Consider the following 20578-nt stretch of genomic DNA (forward strand, 5'->3'; position numbering starts at 1 on the left):
ACAACCTGCGCTGCATTTCAGATTCTCTGTGTTACAGGTGCACTGATCAGACTAGCTCTGTGCAGCTGTGGTTCCTGTGCTTCATTCTTTCCAGTTCTATCCCTAAATTTTGCTGCCTGTGATCAGTATATGTCTGTTTGAAACCCCTTTTCCTTGCTGTTATTCCGCCTCCTTTGTACAAAAGAACTGTAGATGTTTTTGTGTGTTTGTTGAGTCGTTTACAGTTTTCCTTTGAAAAAGTAGCATAGTCGTATTGTCGTCCTTTGATTTGAATCTGTCGCAAGTGTCGATTTCGATCATAGGAGAAAGTTTGATTGCTGTTGATGGTCGATTATCCTGTTACTATTGCCTTTGGTCTGAATTTGTAATTTTCTAGTGTCAAGAACGAGTGTTCATTTCAAAATCGTAAGGTGTCGTAATCATCTCTATTTTTGATTTCGAAAAAGAGCTTGTTTATATTTGTCGCTTGAAAAGAAATTCAGATTTGTACATCAACTTTCTTTTTAGCATCAATACTAAGAAAGTCAAAAACAAATACATGCATGTGCATTTGCATATAGACAGTCTGTTTGGCTTGATTTAGGAAAGTGCATTTACAGTGTGCTCTTTGCTCTTTGTGAAAAGATTCTGTCTTTCTTTTCCCTAGTAGCTAGGATTTTCATTGCACAAAAGAGATAAAAAGTTTGTTTATCATCTTTAGATTGCATTTTAGGAATTACATCTACATCTCATGGTGAACCCAAAAGGAAAACTTCATAAGCAAGATCAACTTAAAATAAATTCAATGAATCTAACAACGCTTTGGAACTTAACGCACAACATTTAGAGGTCTAGGCTAGAGACGTATTCCGGCGTCGTAAAGCCTGGTAACTGTTGTTCTCACTGATGGTTGGGTGATTCCTCCACTTTGAAACGATAAGTGCCAGTACGGACTTGTGCTCCCACGTACCGTCGAGTATATTTTGGGATACCCCTATAGGTTTAAATCCTTTATCCATAGGAAGCCGTGTCTGCCGCCCTATCGATCGCAATGCACTGAACACAACATTCGGGAAGATTGACTGCCGTACCGTAAAAAGTGTTCTGCATTTTTACGATTGGTTTGGTACTCCTTCTACCTAGACTTCCAGAGTAGTCCCTTTCGTTCCTTTTCAGACTCCTTAACGGAAAAGGTCCATCTGAGCACTTGTCACTTCAGGCTCATTAAAAATCGAAGGCGACTAGAGTCATCTTTTGTTTTTTCTCGACTCTTAAAAACTGAAAAAACAAGTTGTGTCAAAGCGTTTAAAATTTATTTTAAACAGAATATTCATTACCCCTTTCCTACGTTGATCTTGGGTTGAGAAAATGGAGTCCACCAACCAAGGAATTCCCCTTGGAGGAAATCCTAGTCCCTTCTCCTCTTGGGGAGATGTTGGTGCACCCCATATGGCCACATTGTCGCTTCCAGGACTGACAATTGGTTTGCCTGTATGGCTCTTCTCAACCTCTGTCGTTCAGAACACCACTATTCCTGAACAATCGAATCAGCAATTAGACGAGTCCAGAGTTACCCACCAACCTTTTACTTCCTCTAATTCTTCCTCTCATCCCTCCTCTTCGCTTGATGGGGCTGGTAAAGCCAAAAGTCAAGTTCCTAAGGAGAAGAAGGAAAAGAAGAAGAAAGAGAAGAAGAAGAAGGAGCCGAAAGCGAATGGGGGCAAACGAGTGTCGTCTAACGAAAATCCACACACTGCACCGACCAGGCCTAAATCACCATGTGTCATTTGCAAAGGAGACCACTTTCACAGAGATTGTCCTTGCATCCCTCGGATCTTAAGGGACTGGTCTCCTCATTTGCACAACCCGGTGTCGTCAACCTCTGATGATCATGTTGAAAACACACCGTCAACTAGTGAAAGTGAAGCCCCAGGACAAAAAGGAAAATATAGATTTCCTTGTAAACTGTGCGAAGGCGATCATGCCGTCCACCGTTGTCCCTTCTTAGATGAAGCTAAAAGAGTTTTGGATGATCGTCCGATTTCACCGTTACGACTTCCTTCTGGATATAAAAAACTCTTGCCGAGTCCGTCACTAGTTGAAAATCCGGTTGACCCGCTCAGGTGGTCGGCCGAAGCATCTGTCATTGAAGATGAACCATCTGAATCCATACCAGACGAAAGTCAAAAGGTCGAGGCGGCAGTTGACCCGGTCTTGCCTTCAGAGGTTCCATCTTCAGATGATACAATCACTGAAGAGAACAAGGATGACACCGTCCAAATTCTTTTCATAAGCACAGACTCCAACGGACATGGGGACAATTTACCCGTTCCTTTACCGCAGGAAGGAAGTTCGTCAGAGTCGTACCTGGCCGTCTATTCGGTCCCACCTCCAAGCAACCTAGTTGTCTCCTTCGACTGGAATCAACTAGGCAGACCCCGTTTACCAGCTAGTGTACCATTCCGAATTATTGTTCAAATATATAGAATGGTTATGGCTGGTACCATCATAGATGAAGGGGCTTCTGTGAGTATCCTTTCCTCAACTGCTTGGAAAGCGCTTGGTTCGCCATCGCTTTTGCCTGAGATGAGAAATCTGACAGGTTTTGATAAAGGAACCAGTCGACCGTTAGGGATCCTTCCCAATGTGCCCATAACATACAGAGGGAAAACCGTTCACATGAACGTGATGGTAGTTCAAGGACCCCTAGATTACAATCTACTCCTTGGACGAGACTATATTTATTGCATGAGAGCCATTGTCTCATCACTCTTTAGAGTGATGTGTTTTCCACACGAAGGAAGAGTGGTCAAGCTCGTGGACCAGCTTTCATTTCCCGGATCACGCATAGCAAATAGTCATATACCATCCCTAAATGGTCTTTTCATGCAAGAAATGTCTCAATCTCCAGTCCGTCCACCCGATGAGCGCGAGTGATTTGGGGGGACATGACTGAAACCCAGGGGGCATGCACCCTGGTCTGCTTCGGCAGAAAAACTTCGGGTATAGGGTAGGTTTCCGCGGGAGAATATGACTAGTCTGTACCCCCGTCCGTGATTGGAAGAGGGGGTTATTCTAGAACAAGATTCTCTTGTCAAAGTTATGTGAGTTGGCGGGCATCGCCGCTCACCTTTGTTTATTTTGGTAGACATCGCCAGAGAAGTGTTTTGTTTACGTCGTAAATAGAACAATCTTTGGGTAACCTATAAGAGGTAGGCCTCTCTCGGTAAAACAAATGTTTTAACAGACTGAAGAAGGGGTAACCTTGAAATTCTGTTTTATACCTGGGGGCATGCAAACCTTTTGGAGTGCAAGCGAAGAGCGGCTATTTATTTTTTAAATTTATAGGACCTCTAACCCTTTAAACTCGTAGGATTGGTCGTTTCCTAACTTGCATAAAGAAAAGATGTGGGGCAAATCTCTAAAAGTTGCCATTTTTATATGAGACATTCTTATCACAAGACTGGATTAATCGAGCAGTTTTAGCACATGGTTCAAGCTCGTTAAAAAATAAACATAAGACATGAGCAAATGTTTCCACCCGCGTTTAAGCTCGTTAAAAAATGAACTATTCCCCAGTAAATAACCATCGTGAATGTAGTACTTCAGCCATTAAATCCTTGGTCGTGTTTGCACTGTCACCGCCACTTTTCGTTGGCCGATCATTCACCTCCATTTGATTGTTTACCCATTTTGAGGAACAGCTGCGAAGAGTGATTTCACTAGCCATCCTTGTGACACTGCCGTGATTGGAAAATTCCAAACCTTACCTGGAATCAGCTGCTACCGGTTTTATCACTCGTTCCTCAAAAGACGAGTCTCCTTTAAGCTCTTTTCAACTGACTCGTAAAATATGAAAAGATTGCCGAGCCATTGGCCTCTCCAGCTCGTTAAAGGGACAGGAAGTGCTATCCCTCCTCTAGATTTTAATCTTTTTGGACCTGAGGGATTATTACACAAAAAGATCAAGCACTTGTTTTGTTTGGTTCGTTAAAACTATCGAAAATTCATCCCTTCTGTATTGTTTTATACTTTTTCGGACTTAAGGGATTAGATGACGAAAAAGGAATTTTGGAGTTACCTTTACGTTCCTTTTCAGACTCTCTAAAATTGAAAAGGACCGAGTTATCTTTGTCGTTAAACTCGTTAAAAAGATTAATAGCGACAAACTTGTCTTTAGACGAGAACGAGTTTCACTATCGCTAGGCTCGTTAAAACATAGCGATGGGTTTGCCCGAAGGGCAAATTATAGAACAAGCATATGTTATCCTCCTCAAGCTTGACAAAAATAAAGAGGTACTGGTCAGCAATGACTGGGGAAAAATTGGGAAGAAAACTCAAAGAAACTTTGTTGGTAGCAAGTCGCTCTTGAACATGACACTTCCACTCCGTGTCCGAGTCGGGTTGGGTTGTTTCATTCACCGGTCACATCACCATGGTCACGCCATACCATCCACATTTGGGGTTAATGCTACCAATCCATCACATCAGTGTCGCCGATACGTTCAAGAGAAGTCACCTGTGTCTCACCCACTACCATACATTATACTCCATTCTTTCATGATCGCCACCCTGAACCTTATATCACCAGATCGTTTTCACCTACATCAAAATCATTTGCTTCGTTCCGTGTCATTGATGTGGGATTAATTAAGGCCCTCCTGTGACAGATCACTTCTTTTCGACATCAGCTCATTATCCAAGAAGTTGATCTAGGAACACCCCATTCAGTACTTTGAAGCTTGCATGCCTCAATGGCAAGTTTCTCACTTCCGGCGACAGGTTTACATCAATGGCCTTTGATCGAAAGATTTCGCGTGGTGTTCGACGCCAAGTCCTTTATTCACACCACGTGAATTGTACTACAGTACCTTGAGGGTCATTATCATTATCGGTGATTCCTCTCGCGCTTGTTAACAGTTTACAACATTGATTGGTAATCAAGCGATGTCTTTCCATGTTCGACTTCAGAACATTTCTCACATGGATCGACTTGTACTTCGAGTGAAGATCGGACGAGATTGAAGACCTCGGATCTAGTTTCATCCATCCGGGCTGCGATATATATTCAGGGAAATAAAGACATTAAATGTACAAAATTGCAGCACAGATAATCATCCTACCAAAAGGATGATGGCTCTATCAGAATCATCAGTCTACACTCAGACGGTTGTCTGTCCTATGTACATGAAAATGAATTTATAAAACTGAGCATGGGAATGCCCGCCTCAGCTAGATCATGAAAATATTATGAAGATAATGTATTGTATTGTATTTTATTACAGGTCTCCTCCCAACATTGAAAGAACTTCAGATCCTCATAATAAAGCATTTCACCCGACACCAAAAGGTTAACGGCCTCATACTTTAGGGGGCAACTGTTATAGACATTTTTGTGCCCTACAACTCCAAGCATGAAATGTCCATAAACCAAGGGCTCCTAAGTCCCTAAAAGTGTTGTTCTAACCCCTAAAGGAACAAGGTCAACAGATTACAGCTTCTCCCAGAAGTTCTCCATGAAAAACTACTCAAAATTGGTCAAAACAGGATCATTGCAGCTGCTCCACTGGCTAGGTGCGTTGCATCTCACCCAAATGCACTGTGAGGGTGTGTCGCATTTCAAAACTCCCTTCTGTGGGGTGCGATGGGCGAGAAATGACAAATGGCAGTGTGATTCCGCGAGGTGGAGAGGCAATGGAAGCTTCCAGAATCTTCTCCTGTGACACTTGCCTCACTAAATTCGACCAAGGATGAGTAATAGGCCCTCAGTCTCCAAGTGGAAGCAAGAACTGACAAAGAGAAGACACTAATCAAATCACAAGCTGACTCATCCTCCTTACAGATATCTATATATGGATCCCTCATCCTAGAGATCCAGAGGCTGGAATTTTGCATATTGTAAGGAATTGCTGTTGGTTTCTAGAGACAAACATCAGATTGTTGGGTGATCTATGCTTTGTTTGAGGTGAAGAGGGGCTTCTTTGCTGGGAGGTTGATGCTGGGTCGGAACCACTGGTTGTAACTCCTCTTGGATCTTTTCTTGTTTATTAATAAAAGCTATTTTAGTTCTCCTCCATGCTTTTGTATCATTGATGCTTGTTACATTTGTATGGTCAATTTAAATCTGATCCTAAGTTGTTTATGAATATAGATCCATGTCTTTGTATAGTGCTATGCTTCTGTGATCTTGCAGGTACTTTGTGAAGCTGGGCATGCTAGGAAATAGGTAGCTGGAGACTATCAAAGAAGAGAGGGATCGGATCAAAGGATTAGCGCAAGACAGAGGTTGGTTCTTTCTATTCCTCTCTATCTATAATTCATAAAGGAAATACAAAAGTAGCTTTTCTTTGTTTGTTTCTAAGGTAGCTGTCACACCTTAGTGGGATAGAGCAGTTCTAAATAGACACTTTTCCCTGTAACACCCATCCTGCGGTGCCAAATCTCACACAGCTCTGAACTGTTAGATCTGCTGTCGATCCTGTCTCGGGTGCTGCTACTTAATGCCATCAGGGGTTGGAATGAGAACTTGTACACCTTGGCATGGCGCACACTAATTTCTCTAGCTGAAGAAGCTAGAGTTCCCCTAGGATATATAAGCACCTGCCCTCTCCTTAACAACACATCATACCCTCTATCCTCAAGTGCTGAGACAGATATCAGGTTCTTCATTCCAGGCACATATAGAACATCTGACACTTTCAAGGGAGGTTTGGGTCCCTTATCAAATTTCAATGTCCGCATACCGACTGCTCTAACAATGCTGTCATCACCAAGTACTACCTCCATATCAATATCACCCTCTGAAAGCTCTGATAAGTACTCTCTGACTCCTGTCATGTGGCGGGAAGCACCACTGTCAAAATACCAATGCTAGAAGATGCTTTGCTAGTAGCGGGGAATGCACACTCCCTCTGAACCTATATGGCAGGTAATCCTGCACTGGTGGCCTTACAAGCTATGAATCTAAAATCCCGATCAAATATCTCTGAGAAGCTCTCTATCTCTGCAGAAGTTTCCATGGGTTTGTCTTTCCCTTTCTTGTTCTTCTTCTCTGGACACACAACAACATAGTGTCCCAACTTTTGACAATTCTAAAATTTGACTTTGAATAGTCCTTCTCCTTGTTCTGTTGCTTGCCTTTACCTTTACCTTTGCCTCCATTGTTGGAAGCTTGTTTCTTTGCTCTGCCCTTCTTGCCTCTTGCTAATAATGCCACATTGTCATCCTCCTCCACCTGTTTGGCTGCCCCAAGATGGTTCTTTCTGATCTCATTCTGAATGCAATCATCCCACAACCTCTCCTAATCGGGAAGGTTTTCCCGTGCAACAATGCCATCCAAAAAATTCTCCCAAGTATTGGGAAGACCATTCAAAGCAATCCTCACCAACTCAGTGGGTGCAATGATCTCACCTACGACTGCCAACTCATCTCTCACTAAAGTGATCTTTGTGAGGTATGATGTAGCACTGTCAGTCTTAGCCATTTTAATGGCCTTCAGTTTCTCCTTTAGGACCATTTTTCTGTTTTCATTTGAGCTTTGGTAAAGATTGGTCAAGGCTGTCCACATCTCATGTGCATAAGTCTTTCCTCTCACATGAGGAATGACATGGTCTTTGATTCCTTCTAGAATCAATCTTTTTGCCTTAGCATTCTTTTTGTTAAACTCTGCCAACTGTATAGGGTCAACAAGTACTGCTACTGGGTTCTATGTGGTATTTACCATAATGCCCCAGACTTCTGCTTCCTCAAAGATGCTCTGGATTCTCTCCTTCCATGCACTGTAGTTGTTCTGCCCATCCAACCTGTCTTCAACTCTCAAACCCAAAGACATGTTTCACTGTCCTACCAAACTGAAATTTTCAAATCCGTGGTAAAGGTCTCTATTTTCTATGTAAAAGTCAGCTTGTTGTAATTTTCACTTTGCTATCCCAAACTGCACTTTTCAGCGAACCAAGCTCTGATACCATGAAGAAATTTCAACCCCCACTCCAGTTATTAGTTTTCCTTATCACTCCATGCATTTAGTTTTAAATCCAAGCATGATAAAAATTCTAAAATATAGAAATGATAATATTTTTTCTGAAAACACAAATTTAGAGATTTCACAACTGCTGAAATTGCAAAATAAAACATAGAAAAATTATGACAGCCACACACAGAAAATAACACAATGATTTTTGGTTAATGTGACCCTGGAAAAACCCCCTACAACTCTTGGAGAAAACCAGTTTGAGAGCTCTTCTTTATTTCTAAAAATGCTTTTACAGAGAAACTGAAATACATAGTAAAAATTCCAGCAACCACAAATTACAACTTATCTCAATTTTCGTGCTTGAACTCTGCCTCAAAAATCGTGTCAATTAGCAAACAACCAAAACATAAATTTTTACAGCAATAAAACAACATTAAATTTTGTATGGTTAGCCTTGAAAATGTGCCCAGAACTTGCTGTCCCTCTCTCTCGATTTCTATGCCTTTCTCTTGTTGTACGATTTTTCCTTGGGATGCATGCCAATAAATGCTGCTACCCAGATTTGCTGAAATGTCTTCTTGTTGCTCTCCTTCTTTTCTTCACTGCTCAAAAATTTTCTCCTTGCTCTCTCTTCTCTTTCTCTCAAATTCTCATGAAAGAATGAATTGATCTTTTCCTCTTCTCTTCTCCTTTTATTCTCTAAATGAATTTTTGGGTTACCCTAAGATCTAATGGCTGAGATTCATTTAGATCTAGGGATGAGAATAAATGTGCATTTAATTCTCACTTTCTATTTTTCAACTCACCCACTTAAATAAAGACCCACTTAGCCTTTTATTTCCATAGTCACTTTTTCACTTTCTAATTCTTCATTCACTTAATAAAGTCACCTTTAAATTAGAATGTAATTTTACCACTTATAAATCACTTTTAAATTAGAATGTAACTTTACCACTTATAAAGTCACTTTTAAATTAAATTGACTTTACCACTTATAAAGTCACTTTAGGAGAAAAGTAAAAAATAAATTTGGACACTTTTCCCTAGGCCAAATATCAAAGCCTTATGAAACCACTTGTCCTCTGGTACCCAACTTTTAACAAGAGGGTTGCGTTGTTCCTGGCAGCTGCTGCATTCAAGGGAGTTACTCTGGGACTGCTCATCGATGTGGTCATTGATATTGACCCCAAGTAAAAATATCTTAGATCTGTTAGTTTCTATGCAGTCACTTATATACAGTAACTTAAATCAAATGACGCATAATGAATTCTTATGCAGAAATGAAAGGAAGTGAGAATAAATTCAACTTTCAAGCACTTTTCTTACAGTTGGTAGAGGCATGCTAGTGACAAGGGACATATGCAGATGGTTTTTTTCTTCTATATTTTGGGAAAAAATCCAAATATGTCACTGCTGCCATTCTAGATGCATACCATGCAATGGTGTATTATGTATGTTATTTTTTGTCATTCTATGCTTCTCCTGATTTTCTCTTCCTTTTCTCCAAATTCCAACCTGAACATCTGCAAGATCTAGCAGATTCCTTATGTCTATTTTTATATTTCCATTCTTGTAACTACAATTTTAATTATACTTCTTTATGACCTATGTTGTGTTATAGTCCAGGTAGTGCAGATGTGGAAAGAGAAGGATAATCAAACCTCCCATCAGTGGGAAGAGGATCTCTACCTCTATGAAAAACTTGTAGACCTGTAAAGGCCATTCCTTGCTTCCAGTAATAGAGATAGGGTATAAGGAGGAAACATATCCTTACCTTCATCTCTAATCCCGGGATTCGAAATCCTAACCATCTATTTAAAATCAACTTAGCATAATAGACCTAGCTTGTAAACATTTTGAATGAAATTCTCTGCATAAATCAAGATAATATGTAATTTAATGCCACACTCAACCTAGTTTTCTCTCACTAAAATATCCCACTCTGAATTTTAAAGAGAGTAGATTTAATAAATACAATGATACCCTTGTTCCTTCAAAATCTTCGTTTTTTGTTTGTTTTTTCTTCTGAGCGTTGTTATCTATATGCAATTCAAATTTAATAGATAGAGTGATATTCTTGTTGCTTTAAAATCTGCTATTTTTTTTTGAAAAAATAAATACCCAGAAACAAAATGGTGACAAAAATGTTCTTGAGATGCACGATAGGATATAATGAACATAAATCTCTTCCAAAAGGTAAGGATTTGTGTTTCAAAAATTTGTCGTTGCTTCAAAGACAAGTTAAGGATTTGTGTTTCAAAAATCTACCATTGCTTGTTCTAATCATGAATTTTAATTTGGGTACAATACTCAAGTCTAAGCGCGCAACTTCCGTCTTCTTGTGTATTTGAAGGGGCTTTGACATATTTCATGTTTTTGCAGGGGACTACATTTTTTTCTTCTAAAAGCTATAACACACAGAGTTGCAGTTTGAAATTTCTTAAAATTGTTGCATATGTCTTCCCGTCACATTTTTGAAAACTACTGCACAAGTTTTCCCGTGACAATGAAGAGATTTACAGCAAGGCCCTCCAAGTAGACAAGGTAATGCAATGGTCAACCAAGTGGACATGGTAATACAATAGTCACTGGTGAGTGTTGTCTAGTGAAGTAGACACTTGTTGAGTTGAGTACCATGTGGATAAAGATAAACAAAAGACACCAATGATGACACTTGTACACGACATAATCTCTATAGTGGAGGATGACAAATCTCTATAGTGTCTCTAAGAAGAAGCTCATAATAGAACATGGTAATACAATAGTCACCGGTGAGTGTTGTTTAGTGAAGTAGACACTTGTTGAGGTTAGGACCACGTGGATAAAGATAAAAAAAAGACACCAATGATGACACTTGTACACGACATAATCTCTATATTGGAGGATGACGAATCCCTATAGTGTTGCTAAGAAGAAGCACATAATAGAACGCCTATCAACATAAAAATTTAAATCTAGATTATCATTAAAAAAACACTTTCTTCAAAATAAAGAAGAGCTATGCAAATATGATCAATACACTCTACATTTAAGATTTCAGTATTTTAAACTCCCCCAATCTTTCATTTGGCATTAAGTAATGATCCCTTAATGCAATTCTCCATTTACAATTGCAAATTACCTAACAAGGATTTTACATTCATATATTCTATTGTTAGGAGCAACATATCAAGTCTACACAAGCTCATCCTTTAAGCCACACTCACTTGCCAAATCGTGAATGCTTAGTGTTTAAATTACCCTGACAGGTTATTATGTAAATGTTGCATTGAAGGGATTTTAGAGCACTAAAACAAAACAAAAATATATATTAGAAAAATGCTTGTGAAAGAGGTTCCTTGCTTAGAACCTCAATTTGGCACACCATTCCTAATACGATTTTTGTGAATAGAATAACAAGGAGTGAAACCACGACCTGTTCTTTTATTGAAGTCAAGCTAGTGACTTTATGTAGATATTCCCAGTGCAATCAGGTTTGTTATTCAACAATTTTGTTATGTTGCACATTAGTTGTAGGTATAAATCCAACTTAAGATGCCTAAGCAGTGAAACAAGTACCTATAATAGTAATTAAGTAAGTGGTTTCATTAATGCCTCTTGTATCACACTTGTTTGTTTCAGAGGTACCAATCAAGAAAGAACAAAGGGATGGGGGGGAGCTCAGGGGTAGGAATGCCGACATGAATAACGAGGCACATTAACCCTCCCTCTTGTTGGACTAAGTAGGCTGGGTTCTACGGTTCACTTGAATCCTTGGTGGTCACTGTCCCAATTTCACGTTGCACATTAGTTGTAGGCTCTCGGATGAGTCAACTTTTCACTTAGATGGAAATTACTTTAATTATTCTACAATTATTAAACAAGGAAAGCTGCGAAGCAACAAGTCCCCGCTAATAAATTATTGCATATGTTCGAAAACCTAGGCAGTGAGGTGAAAACCAACACATGTGGCATAAAAAAACCCCAATTTCCTACCTTCAAGTAACTGGTGTTTGCATCATGCATTGCACCCTCCAATACAATTTACTAATGTAAGCCGTGCATGCAAACTAATATCCCAATATATTGGGAAAAAAAATTATTACTGACCCACCATATCATAAGCAGATTCACTTATTGTATTTTTCAGCTTACTGTGTTTTTCATCTTTTTCTTTAGATGAAAAAGAAAGTCATAATTAATTTACGAAATAAAAAGGCAGAAATATGTCTGAGCAAACCTATTAGAATTAGAAATAGTGATCCCGAGACCTGAGTGAACTTCGATTTGGAGTTTTTTCGAATAAAATCCACACTTTGAAAGAGCCAACTCGGTTTTCTATGAACCAACTGCTCTCATGAACTGGGAACATGAAAATTGGAGCTTCGAATGATGTTAAATTGTTGGAGTTTGCTTCAGGTGCAAAAATTTAATGATGCAGTTTCTACAATTTTTTATCCCTGGTCTATGCCATTATGCCATCACTACAGTTTAATGCTTAACACCGTGTAATCAAGACTTACGCTCGGACACTTTCACCATATCATCCACTATCCAATGAAACATAAGCAATAATAATGCATACTTACCAATTTGAATTTTAACACTATAACCCACATATATAATAAAACCAAATCAAATAAGAAAAATTGAAAAAAATAATTACAATCAAATACTAAAATTACAAAAATTAACCATAATCAACATATTTTAAATCAATCCTCTAAAAGGAATGTCGATATCCTAACAAAAATTCAATACCAAAAAACCCTCTTGAACCATAAACGTGATACATAGATCCAAAAATTCAATATACCACGAGAAATGTCAACATCTAAGTAGAAATTCAATACCAGAACCAAGAGTAATGTTAATTTCAAAGCATCAAATCACTATTAAGAAATTATAGCCAACTAGAAAATTAGCCAAATGTACAACATGCACATAGATTATTGTATTAATAGTATAGCTTACTGTATTAATAATTGATAGAAGGTTATAATAACCGACATTAGATGTTCTTCATGTTATCCTCCACAATATCCCAATGTTGAGAAAGGAGATCGACGGAGGTAACCTCAAATCACTTAGGGTTCAAGAGCTAGCCCTGCTAAACCAGAAAGGGCTCTCTCTATAAATCTCACAAACAAATATGAATGGAGTGGGAGAAATATATTAGGCTAGATATTTCAAGTCACGTAAGGTTTTGAAATTTAGGGTTTTGCTGGATGAAGCATGAGTCAAGGAACCAAGGCTAGGGTTTTAGGAAAAACTCAGTTGTAGAAATACAAAGGAGCAAGGTAGGTATGTCTCAATGGAACTTCGAGGCTTTGTTGGTGTAGTGTAGGGTTGAAAAACATAGGTTCAAAATGAGTATGGCAAGCATGAGTTCATTCATCAGAAGATAGATAACATAAAGATGAAGTTCCTAGCAAAAAAAAGCTTAAACTTTAAGAATTATGCTCATCAAAATCATAGGAAGATCATTGAAAGCATAAACATGGAAAAAAGATACATTAAACATTCATAAAAGTGAATCACAAAAAGAAAAACACTGCCACAAGATCATACCACATGAATTTATGAATAATAGCTGCAATTGGCTTGTATTATTGCAAAATGATCAAGTACAATAGCTCCACTAGACTCTCAAACATCCAAGCCTCTCTATGGCTTAGATCGGGTTACATATAGACCAAAAACTACATCCCCCTCTTTGAGGGGTTGAATTCCTCAGTATAGTCTAATCAATTTACACAAATCTCTCTAACCAAACCTAATGACTAGGGAGGTTAAAACAAACTCCGAAATTGGCCAAAAATTGATTCATTTGACCATGTAAACCTTTACAAGCATGAATCTACTCAATTTTTACTCTAACAAACATAATTACACCCCAATACATCATTACAACCCCATAAATGATAAATTACATCAAGAAACCTCGAACTTGACCGAGAAAAGTAAAAAAAAATCACTTCCAGGAAAAAACGTAGCGAATTGCTTGAAAACGTAGCGTGTTTGCAGAAAACGTAGCGTGCTGCTTGCAAAAGGCTTTTGGAGGGGTTCTCGTGCTCCAAATCAGGATCTGTAAAATGTTGGAGAAATATTTGCATGTCTACTACATCATAGAACCCTCAAGAACTAAAAAATACTTCTCCAAGACCTCCAAAATTCAATTCTCCCATAGCTACTCAAAAAACGTAGCGTGCTGCTAAAAATAGGGCAGAAAGGTGTTTTTTCGCTACCTTTTTGACTTTTTGACCTGCCAGAATGTGCTGACGTGGAACTCTGGTTGGACAATTTTGATGTGGAGGTCAAAAGGAACCTAGAAATGTAAACCTTTTGTCAAATGTAGCCCCCCAACAAAAACATAGCATGGGACACGCTACCCTTTTGGACAAAAAAATGTGTAAAATTTCTGGGTTTTCTGCAATAATAGGCCTCAAAGATGAAGAAATATCTCTCTAACCATGAAAATTTTTGCAAACTTGGGAGAGATTTTTGTAGATAAGGATGTTTTAAGAAAAACCTCTCATAGTTTTCGGAAATTCGTTTTTATTTGCTTAGAATCCGTGCCACAAAATCATGGGTAAAACAGGAAATTAACTTGGAAAATTTTGATTTTTTGAAATATGTCTCCAAGAAAGTTGCATATCTCCCAATATATGATACATGTGTAAAAAATTAAGGAGGTTTTTTTTCCTTGGTCTATTATTGACAAAAACCTCTTTCACGTTTGTCAAATTCATCCTCCTTACTTCAGAAACTGATTTTGAAGTAAGATTGTCCCTATGTGTGGCAAATGACTTAAAAACCCTAAAAATTATGGCAATCACGTCTGCTGATATGATGGAGTATATCCCTGATATTGTGGCTTTTCCTCTTTTCAAGTTTGTGGCAAAGAGGCTTATCAACTTGGTGTGGTATCCCACTTGCTGATTTTGCTCACAAAATCCTAGGCAACCCACTTCTTCACATGACTTTTTGATGAATGGTGAAGCATTGATCTCATGGGTGTGAGTTGGCTCAAATCTAGACACCTGACCTCCTTTATTATATTCCTTCTTCTCACTTTCCATGATTTGAATTTGCACAAAAAAACCCTAGATGGATGAAAGGGGAAAAAACAGAGTTTTACTTGGGAAAACAAGGGATTAGGGTTAGTGTCTTGAGGTGAGGGGATAGAGGGGTTAGGGAGGAGATATCTTAGTAGGAAAAATTTGGGAGGTAGGGAGGTGTGTTGGGAAGCTTAGGGAAGTGAAAAATCAGATAGGGAGTGAAGGGATGAGTGGTAGGAATTAAAACACAGTCCTAACCCTAATTTCTGCCAAAAACATAGCGTACAGACTAGGGTTAGCTCTAGGACTTAGGGGAATGAGGGAGGAGGGATAAGGAAAGCCAGGGGAAGTGTGTTTGAGTGTGGGAAGGGTAAAATGTGTAGGGAACTAGGTTTTTCTGTGCAAAGTAAACAATAGTGCCAAACCAAGAAAACGTAGCGTGAAACCCTAAGAGAGGGTTCCCCACTAAAAGGCTGAAAAAACTGATGATTGGAGGTGGTGTTTTTTTTTTAAACTTACTTGTAACTGAGCTGAGGAGAGCTTCACCTGCAGGAGAGAACGTTTGGAGCTGTTCCTTTACTTCACACACTGAAAATGTAGCGAGTTGGAGAAAATGCAATGTGAGGTTGAAAACGCAGCGTGGAAGACACAAAACGCAGCGTGAGGCAGGAAAACATAGCGAGAGGATGAAAAACGCCCTTTGAGAGTAGAAATCGATGCTAAGGTTGCTTGGAAGGATTTCAATGACCAATTGGAGCTCTATACAAATGAGATGAGTGAAAGAAACGCTTGAAAGATCCTTTAAATCTCAAAAATAGCTTTTTTGGCATATGTCATGACATGACATCATACCTCATTGATTGGAGCAATATCTTTATGAACTAAAGTATTACCTTTACCTTTATTACATTTTCTCCCTAAGATGCTAACTCCCTTTATATGAGGACTCAAGACAATAAACATAGCTCTTTTTACTTAAAACTGACATGGTGATGACAAAACAGGTGAAGACCTAGACTAAGACCCATATGATGACATTTTAACTGATTCATGACCTGTAACACCTGAATGATGACATGACCATGATGAATGATGATAACCATGAATATTGAAGGGAGTAGCACTGACCTAGACACACCAACCAATGATCAAATTTTTTATTTGAAAACCCATTTGAAACCATAAAAATTTGACCTAAATCCCTAGGAAAAAAACTTTGAAAAGGTACATTTAATCATTGAAGATTGACATCCGTGACAGGCACTAACACTTCGTATGGTAGAATTAATAAGGTGAGATGATGATGTTTATAAAAATTTAAAAATGAACAAATGAAACCTTGAAGGCATTCATCACAACTTTATTGGTTAAAGCTCAATAAAATTAGCACCAAGCACATTCGTTACGTCCACGTGGATATGGCTAAGCTTTTATTAAAAACATTTTGTTTAATTTTCTCTTAAGTTGCAAACAATGAATATAATGGAATTACGTCCAAGAAGCTTTTATTAAAAACAATTGGTTTAATATGGAAAACATGTTTACTTAGCCTTTAATTTATGAAATTCAGAAACATGTTTATAAATCATTTGAAATATACGTGGCAGTTGCTACTTGTGAGTAGACAAAAGAGGCAATTTCAAATCCCCGTTCCGTCGTCTATTCAATATTTAGCAACTCCCAACCCCGACTATCTGCGTTCATCACAATTTAATTTGTTAAACATCACAACTTAATATATTAACGTACCTAGAAGTTATCTTCAATTAACATTAGTCGGTCGTGGCTCCTGTTTTAATGCCCTGATCATGTGAGGAGTTAAAAAAACGAATCCATGTAATCTCCTTCCAAAGATCTTACCCCATGCTGCCCTGGAACTTGCGTGTCTATCTCGGATGGATTTGGAGCTACGCAAAGGGAAGCTACCTTTGCTACAAGCTCTTGAACAAGCAATAAAATGTCACGGATTTGGATTAGAAATTTGAGAGTGTGGGAGATTACAATGGAGATCGATAAATTCAGTCACCCTTGCTATTGTTGTTACTGGTCCTCAACGCTTAACCTTCCTGACTTGTTCAGAGCGATTAACCTTTCTGAATTGTTCAGAGTTGTGCCGACCGATTAACCTTCCTGACTTATTCAGAGTTGTGCCGAGCGAAGATAGAGTTGAATTGGAAGCCATGGCAGATAGCTAGCATGCCATGAGAAACTGCGATGGCTAACATGCCATGAGACACGGATCGCAACCTGCCATGAGACACTCCGTTACACGTAAGAGCCTCAAACAGGTATTTGTGACAACATTTATGTTTTACATTAATAATGAAGTAATTAGGCCGATAGGCCTTCCTTTGAGTGAGAGTTTCCTCGTCCTTTTCTTTCTAACGTCGTGTAATTTCTGTTTATTATCTTTGTCATTTTACCGAAAGCAACTGCTGGAAAGTGGTATCCACTTACCTAGTGGAGTTGTAGTTGACAACCGATAAACGCAAGGAAAATACACATGGTATATGCGCCGGTGTTGCTTTCTGCACCGTTTATCACGCTGGGGATGGATACGTGTAACATGCTCAGCATATATATCGTGAAAGTTCTAAAACTTTACCTTGAAAAGTCTGGCTGAATGCACTCCAACCGTTCCTGCACGTCTTCTAATAAACTCTATTCATTTGCGTTAAACTCATGAGTATCCCTGCTAGGAGTATGAAATGAGATAGATGCATCAGAAAAACATAAGCGTGCGCAATCCGATTAATGTATGCAGGCGAACATAAGTGATGAATTCTGCGCAAGATCTAGAGGGGAATGCTGCGCAAGATCTAGAGGGGAATGCTGGCGATTTTAAATCTCGAATTATCAGATTAGTCTTCCTCAGCCCGTTGGCGTTGGGCGTGGTTTTTGTGGTGAGCTGGTTGGTCGTGCTATTCACAGCCAGAGGAATTGTGCCATATATTCTTTTTTGGTGAACGCGTTGGGACTTTTACAAAAGTTGTCCTGTTTTTTCGAACACAAAAAGGATCAAAGAACTAGATGTATCTGCTGTGTTTCTTTGCTTGTTTAAAACTTTTGAACAATTGATATCGTTCGACGTTTATGTGAATTAATCAAAGTCTGGCCAATTTTAGCTGAAGAATCCATTGCTACTGCATTGTAGCATTTCTTTTTGCATTCTGGTCAGGTGAAGCAGTAAACCTTGGTGCATATTTAGCTATAATGGCCCTAGTGTCTTTAACTCCTGAATTTATATTTTATGCGACAGCCGAAGAACTTGTAGCTTGTTAATTGAAAAGAAAAACTTATTGTTGGATGATAGAGCTTGACATTATTCTTGTGGTTGATCTCTATCGGATGAGTTTATGATTATTGAGTTAGGACAATGGCAACGTCCTTAGGTTCTATATGCATTTTATTATCAATATAATATTTTACATAATATTTCTCACTGTAACTGGAAATGGAATGATGGTCATCTAAATTACACTCCATTGGAATGATGGCCATCTTAATTACACTTCATTGGCTCACTGAAGAGTAGAATATGTAAACAACTTAATAGTGATTATTGATGAGAGGATGAGATTTACCATTTTGTTCTTTATGTTATCTGCAAAACATAAAACACATATAGTTGAATAGCAGATATTGATTGTGAACCAAAACAAGTTCTAACTGATCTAATAAAATTGAAACTTGAATAGCTACTGTAAACGCATGTGATAACAAACACTACTTATGAGAACAATAGTGTTTGACAATAGAATTCTAATTAACAACTTTGTATTTTCTTTGGATTAATACAATTGTGTCTCTTCTTGTGGTCACTCGTTTTAGTGACCCACTGGTGCTCACTAGAGCTAAAAATTTTCTTGTCCTTGCCTTTGGAGCAATTGTATGTATGTGGAAGTAAAAGCAATTATGATATCGCTATTGATTTGCCAGACCATTGTTATGTACTTTTTCAGGTCTGAAGATGTGTAACTTGTCGTTTAGCTTGGTACATTCTCTTGTATACCACTTTACTTTGAATTTGTCAATATCATAAGTCCAATAGCGATTTAAGTGTATGTCTGTATGGCAGAACTGTTTGCATGGCAGAATTGCATTGGGCTTGAACTTTTCTAAAAAATTACATTGTATTTAAAGAAATATGATGTCCAGGTAGCATAGAACTCCAAACATCAAATCTCTTTACTCCTTGTAGGCTTGAACCAATATCTCTTTTAGGGAAATTCAACAACTCTAATTTAATAATCCTATCAGCCTCTCTTTGTACCTTTTGGGACAATTGCTAGTGTTTACATTAGGAAAAATGGCTGGACAATACTTTCTTTAATACAAAAAGTTGGTATATGACTCTTTGCCTTGTGAATAGGCTAAATAAGATTTCTAATTTTTCAAACCATTTATCGGTTAATATGAAATATAAAGTTTTATGGGCTAATATGAAATATAAAGTTTCAGTGTTTAATAGGTTCAACAAAAAGTGAATACAACATATATCCCAAAACTTTGGTTAAAACATTTTTAGTCCCTACACATCGTACATATTCCAATGCATATCGATTACAAGAGTCCCTACTGGCTCTTTGGGCAGGGACTAATAATGTCTTATCCATGTAGTTCAACCTTTTATTTTATTTGCATAACCTATCTTCTCTTTAACACATTTTTATTTTGTAATCAAATATACCTTATATATATATATATATTTAAAAAAATGGGATGTAATATATTATAAATTCACAAATTTTTATGTTATTTGTGTTTGTTTGTTTGTTTACTTGTTTTTTGTTTTTAAATATTAGTGAAACTTACAAAAATTAAAAATTCAATTATAATAATAATAGATATATTATAGTATGGGTCTGGGGTATGTTTTAAATTTGCTTTTGCTTAGCTAAGAGCTTGGCCTAAGACTGAGAGGCATCTAGTAGGAGTTAAAGCCTGCCCCCTTAATTCCAGGTGGTGTGATTTTCCCTGAATAACAATGATGAGTTAGTCTACATTTGTGGATAACAATCAATTATGGTTGTCCCCACTATTGATTCAAAAACTAAGTTAAAATAGGTTTTCCCACTTGCAATTTAAAAAGAAACAGATATACTATATTCAATTATTTATATCAAGCTGGCACAACCACATTAGTAAATTTGGTTAATAAACACTGATAGACGTATATCATTAATACTATTAATCATATTGTTAAAGTGAATAAAATTTGTAAGTTTTTTTTATTAATTTTATTTTTTTCACACGGTGGGAAAACCTATCATAACTCAGTTATCAAACCAACAATGAGGACAACCTTCACTAGTTGCTATCTGTGAATGTAGGTTGACTCATCACCGTTATTCAAGGAAAACCACACCACCTAGAATAACTTGCTGATGGTTTGTAAGGGGGCAGTTTATCATTCCTACCGGATGCCTTTGGGTATTGGGATGTTAACTTGTTTCCTTATGTCCGAGGGAGACAAGCTCTTAATTATTACAACATAAATAATTTTTTTGTTTTGTCGGTAAAAAAAACTGCATTATATTAACATAACTTCAGGAAAAAAATACATCATCACCAGATCATCAATATA

The sequence above is a fragment of the Pinus tabuliformis genome, chromosome 4_2 (assembly GCF_031772625.1).
Source record: "Pinus tabuliformis cultivar Carrire ecotype Pingquan chromosome 4_2, CPIR1, whole genome shotgun sequence".
Classification (NCBI taxonomy): Eukaryota; Viridiplantae; Streptophyta; class Pinopsida; order Pinales; family Pinaceae; genus Pinus; species Pinus tabuliformis.